This window comes from Pezoporus flaviventris, unplaced genomic scaffold (genome assembly GCF_033815535.1).
Source record: "Pezoporus flaviventris isolate CSIRO_AGI_PZ_B2104156 unplaced genomic scaffold, CSIRO_AGI_Pfla_v1 ptg000031l, whole genome shotgun sequence".
NCBI lineage: Eukaryota > Metazoa > Chordata > Aves > Psittaciformes > Psittacidae > Pezoporus > Pezoporus flaviventris.
The window spans coordinates 6,877,564-6,886,869 of NW_026892579.1; positions in this window are offsets into that span (position 1 = coordinate 6,877,564).

Consider the following 9,306-nt stretch of genomic DNA (forward strand, 5'->3'; position numbering starts at 1 on the left):
TATAAAAGGAAAAAGCTATCCCTGGAGCATGGAAATCATTTGTCTTGTTGACTTGTGCTGTGAAAATGTCCATTCAGGACAATTCTATTGAGAAGATACCTTCAAATGTTTCTGACTTCCTGTCTGTTTTGAAGAGTGTCTGCTGAAATCTTCTACCCCGTTATCCTGCAGACTAAGCACAACACAAAAAAGGTTATATGCAAGTGCTGTAATTTAATTTCTTATCACAGAGTGATGCCACATTCTCACACCATTAACATGAAGCCATGTGAGAAAATTGCTGACAATCATGATGGCTTTTCTGTTTTAGGTATCTGTCTGCTAGAAACTGGCTTAAGGGACTGACTTAACTGTAAAGAGGCCATCCAAAAACTACCAGCTGACAGTAAGTTTCTGTCATGACTTGTGTGGTATCAAGATCTAACCTATATCCTGTGAGTTACCCATTTCCTACAGGAAATTAATCTTTGTACTACCATGTATCAGAACAGCAACCACCTATTCTGCAGTGAAATATCTGTCTACTTTCTATATTTCAATCTAGCAAGCATAATTTCCTTGCTTATTTTTAGAGTAAAATGAGAGGTAAGGATTCTGTGGTTTGAAGAAGTCAAAAGGAAATTAACTGAGCAGATGTCCTTGTGACAGTGTGCAAATTGATGGATTTCTGTAGTTCGCTGTCTCCAATAAGAAAAAACAAATTGAGGGATGAATTGATTTGTATTTGTGAAATATTCAGCTAATCTTTCCGCCTGACTTGGAAGAAACAGGGATGCAGTGTTGGTTTTTTAATTTTCCATGCTTGGAAGCTCTATCTCCATGGGGAAATGAGACCACCACAGCTATGTCTACACTGTAACAGAACAAAAAGTCCTTTGGACCAGAAGTTAAGCATGATATAATCTGTACCCACTCCCCCCTGGCCCTACCCACTCCAGATACATGATGGCAGCAAGGACCACCAACAGACTGCTTGTGAGCGTTAGCATGCGGGTGCACTAACCTTCCAAACTCACTCAGGTATGCAGATGCCAACATGCTCTAAAGAAAAGGCAATACGCCCATATCTCTGGTCAGTCCTGTATGCTCCCTGTACAAAAAGTGTGATTTTCAGCAAGGTTTTGGGTCTCCTTTCATTGGAGTACAGATCAAGGTCTTAAGTGATTATGCAAATGCAGTAATTATGCAAATCTAGAAGACTTTATTGGAATTAAGACTGAGAATGTAAATGTGGGCCTTGCTATCTTGCATTTGGTGAGAGAAGTTTTATTTTTCTGAACAATATAACTCATGAAAACCTCAATTCCAACTATCAAACCAGGTTGATGGGCAGTAGGATAAAGGTTAAGCATAATTTGTTATTTACAGTTTTCAAAGTCATATATAAATCCCTATGTTGTGAGTGCTAAACTCTTATGCCCCATACATATGTTGTTTGTTTTAGCAGACTACATGTGAATGAAAACAACAGCTGTGACCTCTCCTTGTACTTTGAAAGGGCTCTGACAAAAAACAAATCCTCTTTAAGAAAAAAATCTTAATTTTAATTCATTCATTCTGTGTAAGAACCCACAGAATTATTCCACATTTTCATTACATCCAAAATTTAACAGTGAGAAGGCAGCTGAGATAGAACTGCACACCTGTTCATATTCTGTGTTTGAGCTATCTCTTAACATTTTCATTTATACTACACATGTATACCACCACTGTCTTCTAAGCTAGAACAAGATTCTTTGTAAATTGGTATGACATTCATGTAAGCCTCTGCCTGGGCTTTAAACTGTCAGCTCAAATAATTCCATTTCTTCTTTGTATAACCTTGAATAACCTGCTTTCCATGTACTGCTACCTACTTGGAACAGGTGTGCATATCCCATAGTTAAACTAATGCAAAGCCCTATATAGTCTTATAAAGATATAGCTGAAGTCAGTTAAACGAAATAATTAATCAGTATAAGTTTTAAATGTACGAAACCACAATGATACACGTATTTCACTGTTCAGCACTCACAGCAATTATCGATCACCACCCCCTCTCTATACCTGCCGGACTGCACGCACTCCTTTTCTCCCCAGAAATTACAGATCTTCAAATACAAGCACAAGTAATGAGAATACAACAGCAACAAAACAACAACAACAAAAGGCCTCTGAACTCAGCTGAAAAAGGAGGCTGCTGCCTCCCCATCAACAAGATGGTGCGGATCAGCTTGCCTTTCTGTGAGACAGCTGCTCGCAGCTTCTGCTAAGCTGTGCGCTCAGTATGGGATGTGGAAGAGAGGAGATACGGCTGCTGGGACTGGAGTCTGGGAACAGGGAATATTGCAGTTCATATTATGGTGGGGAGGGAGATAAGGAAGAAAAATGCAACTAAACAACTGATTTGTGACTCACTGACGCTGTGTGTTTTATTTGCCTTGTTCCTGGCCTGTGCAAGTTTGATTATCTCTGTCTTCTGGTCTTCTTCCATATACTCCCACTGCTGTCTAAGCTTTCCCATATGTCAGAATGACCCAGATGTTTCTCCTCCACTGCCTGCCTTCCAATTTAACTGAGCTACTCTTCTGATTAACAGGCAAGAGGTACATGAACAGTGTGCGTTTTCAGTAACAAATTCTGCAGCTCATGGAAAACTAAAAGCTGAACACAGGACATTGATACAAATATTTTTAACATTCAGGTAGTAGAAGAGTTTGGTTTGTGTCTACTTTTTTTTTTTTAAATTTTCATATGTAATGATATTTAAAGAAATTGAAATTATATGATGAATTACCAAAGTCTGTTACAGAATCTCTCATTTTTAAGACTGGAGTAACAGGAATTTGCTTATGCATGCTGTATCACTGCCTGAAGAGATACAGGAACAGGCAAAGAAAGCAAGCAGAACATAGCTGTAGCTGGCTGTGCTCATGCAATCCAAATATTTAATAGACAAATATTCCTAACAATAAATAAGCAATAATAATCTACCCTGTATCAAAGGATATATTTGAACTCCCCAGGCAAGTTTTGGCTTAAACTTATGACAGGAAATACTCAAATAAAAGATAAACATGTTCTGAATTATTTTACCAAAAAAGGGGAGGAGGCAGGAATAATCTACACCCTTCTGTACTTTGTTCCTGAAACAAGCAGAGTCATTTCCCTTGATGTACACACTCCGAACAGTGCAGCTTGCGACAAGGTACTATGCCTAGCCAGATACCCATATCACCTCAAGTGTGCCCACTTCGAGTCACGTACTGTCAACAGGCACGTTAGCCTAACCCCCAAAGAGTGGCAAGAACGTATTTAACCATCTGTGAGGGAAGTGCAGTAAATCCCCTACGTCATTCTCCCGATGTTCTTCAAACACAGTTACATAAACCCAACCCACATTTCCCTCTTACTATGTGGCAAATATAATCCTCTCTCTAACAACAACAACAACAACGACAACAACAAAAAGAATCTGAATCTGAAATAACAATTTAAATAATTTTCAGGAATGATTAATAGTTCTGCTGACTGGTAAAAATCTGGTTTGAAAAGCTATGGTATGGTGACTTTTTAGGACCAGGATAAAGTTTGATTCTCTGCAACTGAGTGTCCTCAGTTGAACCTACCAGTCCTTCGCTGTGTGAGAATTACAACTCACGCCGCAGTTGGATCAGCCTCCATTTCTATTTTTAGTGCAGATCTTGCTCCTTATTTAGTCCTGATTGCATAGCCAGAACTGCATTCTCAGCAGCTCAGTGAAAAGCCTGCCTGTTCCATTTTATAACTTTTCCAGACAAAAAGATGGGAAGCCTGTAGATTTCTGAGCAGTCTTATTTTAGGAGCTTGCAATACGATACAGTCCACAACCCAAGGGCCACGTGAATCCCTGCTGAAACACTATGGACTTTCTTGGACTTCTGCATAGCAAGAATCTGTCTGTTTCTGATTTGACCAGGATAACCACCTCCCCCCCCCCCCCAATAATCCCCCCCCCAACCTCAAAACACGAACAAAAAACCCTATTCAGCCTAAATACTTAAAAGATATTTATTGAAAATGTAATATACATCTGGATCAAATTCCCCAGAAAACATTTTATCCGCCTGAGATTCATGATTTATAAATCCAATTCATGGAGGCAACTACTGGCCAAAAAAGAAATAAACACGGAAACTTGGAAAATGTTGGTTTTAAAGAATCTCTTAGGGATGACCACACAGAAGTCATTTTCTGCCACCCAATTAAAACCGTAAGAGCATTTTTGGGTTTGAACACAGTTTTCCCACTACAGCAAGGAGTTGCAGTAATTCTGTCAGAATCAGCTAAAATGCTTCACCTTCACTTCTAGGATTTGTTTCTGGAATATTGCCTTAGTCATATATACTTAGTGAGTTTTGTTTCCATGTATTGCACATAAGTGCATGACTAAAAACTAAGATTAGGATGTTCAAGCCTGTTGTGAAGTTGCAAACACACAAAATGTAAAAAACCTACATCGACAACAGATTTCTACCTACACACACTGAAACACATTTTCAGTAATGGATCTTATTTCCATGTGGGAAGACACTTTGCATTTTACTATGCATTCAAATTACACATGGCTCCAAACAGGCCTTTTATTCCTAACCCAAGATAAGAGTCATATCCTGGTATGCACAGATCTCTTCTTAGATGTAATCCTAAACCCTTGCTCTCCCAACCTGCCATAAATTGCTGACGAACTGTTATACTGGTCAGGCAGTGATTACTGAATTCAGCCATCTCTATAGTACATATAAGGATGCCCAGCACTCCTCCTGCAGCGGAAAGACTGATAGCAGACAGAATTTTCCCTCAACTGCCCCTGTATTCAGGCCATTGACCAGTCCTTTTACGCCACACTGAGAACACAGAGACAGATTTAAAAGAAAATTAACTGGAGGAGTAAATAATTAAAATCAGTGAAGGGAAGGATGGACCAATATTCTCATTGAAAATTCAGTAATTTAATTAGCCCTCAGTTAAAGACTGGACAAATTACAAAGCCAATATAAAGCAGAAGTGCCATAAAAATTATGTATTCAGCAGGTCTGAATTTGCATATTCTGTGTTCCCCAAATATCCTATTAATTCGGTGAAAATGGAGGGTATTCCAAATACATTAAGTCAAGGTCTGTATCTTGATTTAAATTACACAGCCTTAGAGACAGAAGTTGAATGCCACAAGAAGTACTCAAGATCACTATCTCAAAGTCAGGGGGTTAGAAACCAAAAGGACTGGAAGTTATTAACTGAAAACAAAAGACCCAAGTACTTGAAAGCCTGCTCATCCTAGCTGTTATTAGGAACGTTGTAGCTTTGGACCCTAAATGGACACTACTGGAATTTTGGGTATTTGAGATACAGAGTGTCTTGTCTGTGCTTCTCAGTGTGACATGTAAAGCTGCTGAAACTCTAACAAATTTGGAAAATTATAAGCAAAAAATACTGGCACCAAAGTGCTAATGCTTAAATCAGGGCAATGAAATCATGATGTGTGCCTATAAATCAGGAACAAAAATTTAAGCATGATCAGTCTGACACAAAGATATTTAAGAGCAGAGTTTTATTCCCAAAGAAGCACTCGGGTATTTTTCAAGATTACACTGAAAGAGACTGAACTGCACATTAAGTCCTTCAGAAAATGCCAAAAATATAGCCAGAAACTATACTAACTTCAAGCTCTTTTCAGAAAGGGGGCTTGGGGCTGATGCGTGGGACAGAGAAGCCCAAGAAGCTGATGCTGAGCTGCAGGGGGCCAAGACAGAGTGTGGAAATCTCTACACCTTTACGAGAACATGCCCTGTTCCAGGAAGGTTTGGAGAAATATTCCACAGGGAGACTCCATACTTAAGAATAAATCTTGGAGGGTAAGGAATGATGACAACATTTTTCTCTAGCATGCCCTGGCATAGACTTTCTTATGAAACACCATACCATAGTACAAGAAGTACTGATTCGTCCACAACTACATTCTGGATGTAATTTTTAATAGTAAATTTGACTGCTGAATCCATTTGTAAGAAAAACTGATCTCAGTGTACATAGCTTTGTTTGTAATTCCACACTATAAAGAGTACCCTAACAAATTATGACTATTTGGTGTCTGATGTAATAACTATTTCTGTATTTTCAGTTAGGTGTGACCAGTTTTGAGTTACAAAATGTGCATAACAGTAAAATAAATTATTCAATTACCATTTTAAATCAAAATGAAGTAGGTCACTTTGAAGTCAGCTTTGATGGGCAGTTTTGTTGTCGGGTTTTGGTTTTTGTTGCCTTTTCTTTTTAATGACAGCATGAGTCTGTTCCTTCAGCACCACTTAATCACTGTTAACATTCATGAAGAGCAAACAAAAGGCCTCTTTTATTTATCCATAATGTTTCGAAGAGGTGAGAACAGCCCGATGCAAATAAAAATCATTAAAGCATTCTGCACTACCATTAACTGTCTGAATATGTCTGTGCAAATGCAGCACATAACCTAGTGAAACTGCAGCCTCATGACCTTCTGCATTGAAAATCTATGCGTTACAACTCTTGTTAAAAGTTAGAATACTCTCTACGACGTGCCTTTGTACAAGTGCTTCGTTTGGATAGGCAAGGAAATGGAGTGCAAGGCATTACACAGAAAAATATTCAGTTTCAGATACCCCCTCACCCTAACTGAACAAAGGGTAACATCAGAGATATCTGATTTGTAACAGTGCTACAGTATGAATAATAAGCTAAAAGGTGATCGTCCAGATCTAATCCTCCATGCAATTACATCCATAACTTCACTCATATGAGTAGTTCCATTTACGACACAATAAACATATAATAATGCAAACCCTAAGTCATTTGTAGGATTAGAGGCATAATTAGATATAAAACCTGCTGCCCTAATTCTTTAGAACTTTGTCCTTTGTGTACTCACTTATGGCCATGCATGCAGAATGCTGCTATTCACACTAAGTCGCACGTAACCCAAATGACAAAGATGGGTGAATGTACGGAGCTAGAGAGTTTAGTCTTCTAACAGCACTACCTAGCCTCAGAAATGCAAGAGAACTCTGGCACTCTCTATAGTCTTTATCAGAAACCTACTCCTGATAGCTTGGACAGCAAGTTGCAGAAGGCCATTTATTGCTGTTCAGTCTGTCTCTCTCCCTGGTGAAATTTACGTCAGTCATCAGGCAAAAATTTTACATCTGCTGCCTACGAATTTTTTTAGAACTAAGTCTTGGCAGAGGTCAAGGCTATCTCCCCCTCCTTTGGGATACATACCTTTGTTGCAAACTCCCATGAAAGGATATTGCATTATTCAATAGCAGCTGAAGAGGCAACAGTAGATTCGATACTAGGCTTTCCACTGCCCAAAGGACACCGGACCAGCCTCTCTTGTCTCCTAAGACAGTGCCCTATCAGCAGGTGCTTGCGTGTGAAGCATGTATTACCTCCAGCTTGAGTTTTTGCCAATCAGTGCTGAGGAATGTAACACTAAGGGGCCAAAAATAATGAGGAAGCTTTAATCTCCTAGGCTTGGTTATGCTTTTTTCATTAAACTGTAATTGTATAGCTTGCATACACAGTACTGAGTGGAGGGACTACGGACTTTTAAGCAGGGGGCCTTATTACTCATTTATTTGGATGTTATGAAAAATAGTTAATATATTTCAAGTGCTTAGAAAAGCAAGAAATCAGTGGAACTGAATACCCCTAAAGGTCTTGTTATGAATTTAGCAAATTGGCACCTTTAAAGAACCTTATCTGAGACACTGCTGCTCTGTTTCGTAAAATGGTACCAAGGAACAAACTTTAACACCAGGCTGCCCATCACCCACGCTGTTAAGCTGCCAGCATGCAGGCCCATAAACAACTAGTACCATCTGAAACAGTGCTCTCATGCTGCTCAGAGGATAGCATTTGGAGGCAGAGGGACACAGCCTTCTCCCTAGACCTTTTTTATTTCACAGTATAGATGTAATACATGTTATGGAACATCACAAAGAAGCCAATTTAGGAAATTATGAATTCTATTGTCACAATACAGCTCACACCAAATCATTTTAAATTGTTAAACCTTTGAAGCAGCAGTGTCATCATTTTATATATGATTAAAATGAGCTTAAAAAAGTTTTGTTTTACTGGGGACATAAAAATAAACTGTGCTTACAACAACAGAATATTTACAGAAAAGCTGAACCTATAACATGCTCATTCCTCTCCTTTTCTGTCAAAACAAAAGAACTAAAGGGTATGTTTCCAGGTAGTGCACTTTATCCCTTTTGACAACTACTGCTATACTTTATCTGAGTGAAATCTACTTCTAAGCAGAACTATTTAATTAAAAAAGTACTAATACTTTCAAACTGTGGTAAAAGGTACTCTGGATAAGCTTAAAAAATGTGGTTGCTATTGATTTGTTTAAAATAATAAATTTCAGAAGTACTCCAGGCAAAAAGCAATTCTGTGCCAGTCAGAAAAAGAAGAAATTAGGGAACTGACTAGCAATCCTGTGCCAGTACAGTAGAGAAACTAGGATAGTGATCTTTATCACAAAACAGGTTTAAAAAGTTTCAGGTAGGACACGTGCTCTTTTAACATGTACTTTTTTTTTCCTCAACAACTAAGAAAAGGTGTAGATTTTTTGGTATGAAATTCAATTTCCTGTTCAAACAGGATATAAACCCGCCCAAACCTTACAGTGATTTTAAAAGCTTATTCATTGCAGTATAAAAATGCAGTCTGATTTTTAATGTGTACCTAAGGATTCACCCAGAATAGCCACCATAGCTGCTATCTTTAGACAATGATGAAGAAAAACAGGGGACGCAGGAAAGGTATTGTTTAATGAAAGACATACCCATATTTCTCAAAGCACAAGAGGTCTTGACACTGACAATTCTTGTTTCAAATGTCCAGTCCTAATGCCTTATTTTAAAATTATACTGATTTGCAGACAAGCCCACAGCTACACTTGATTTACTGACTGATTCTCTTCTGTTTCCTTTTAAAGATAAAGAATGTGTGTAAAGCTGAGTGTGAGAATGTGATCACTTCTTGGAAGACTCTCTTCCCGCTCTTGAACAATCTGAGACACTTTCAAAGTTATTTTTGCAGCATAACAATTTCCTATTTTCCCGAGTATTAGTATTCAGTTAGCACTCAATAATAATTTTCTTTGAAAAAAGCATGGTCCTTATGCAAACACACCACTTGCCAGAGAAAAAAAAACACAAATTAAATAGGCCAAAAGCCTAAGTCCTGTCTTCAGATAAAACAGTTACACAAAATAGTGTCTCCCCAAACAGCTTAGAA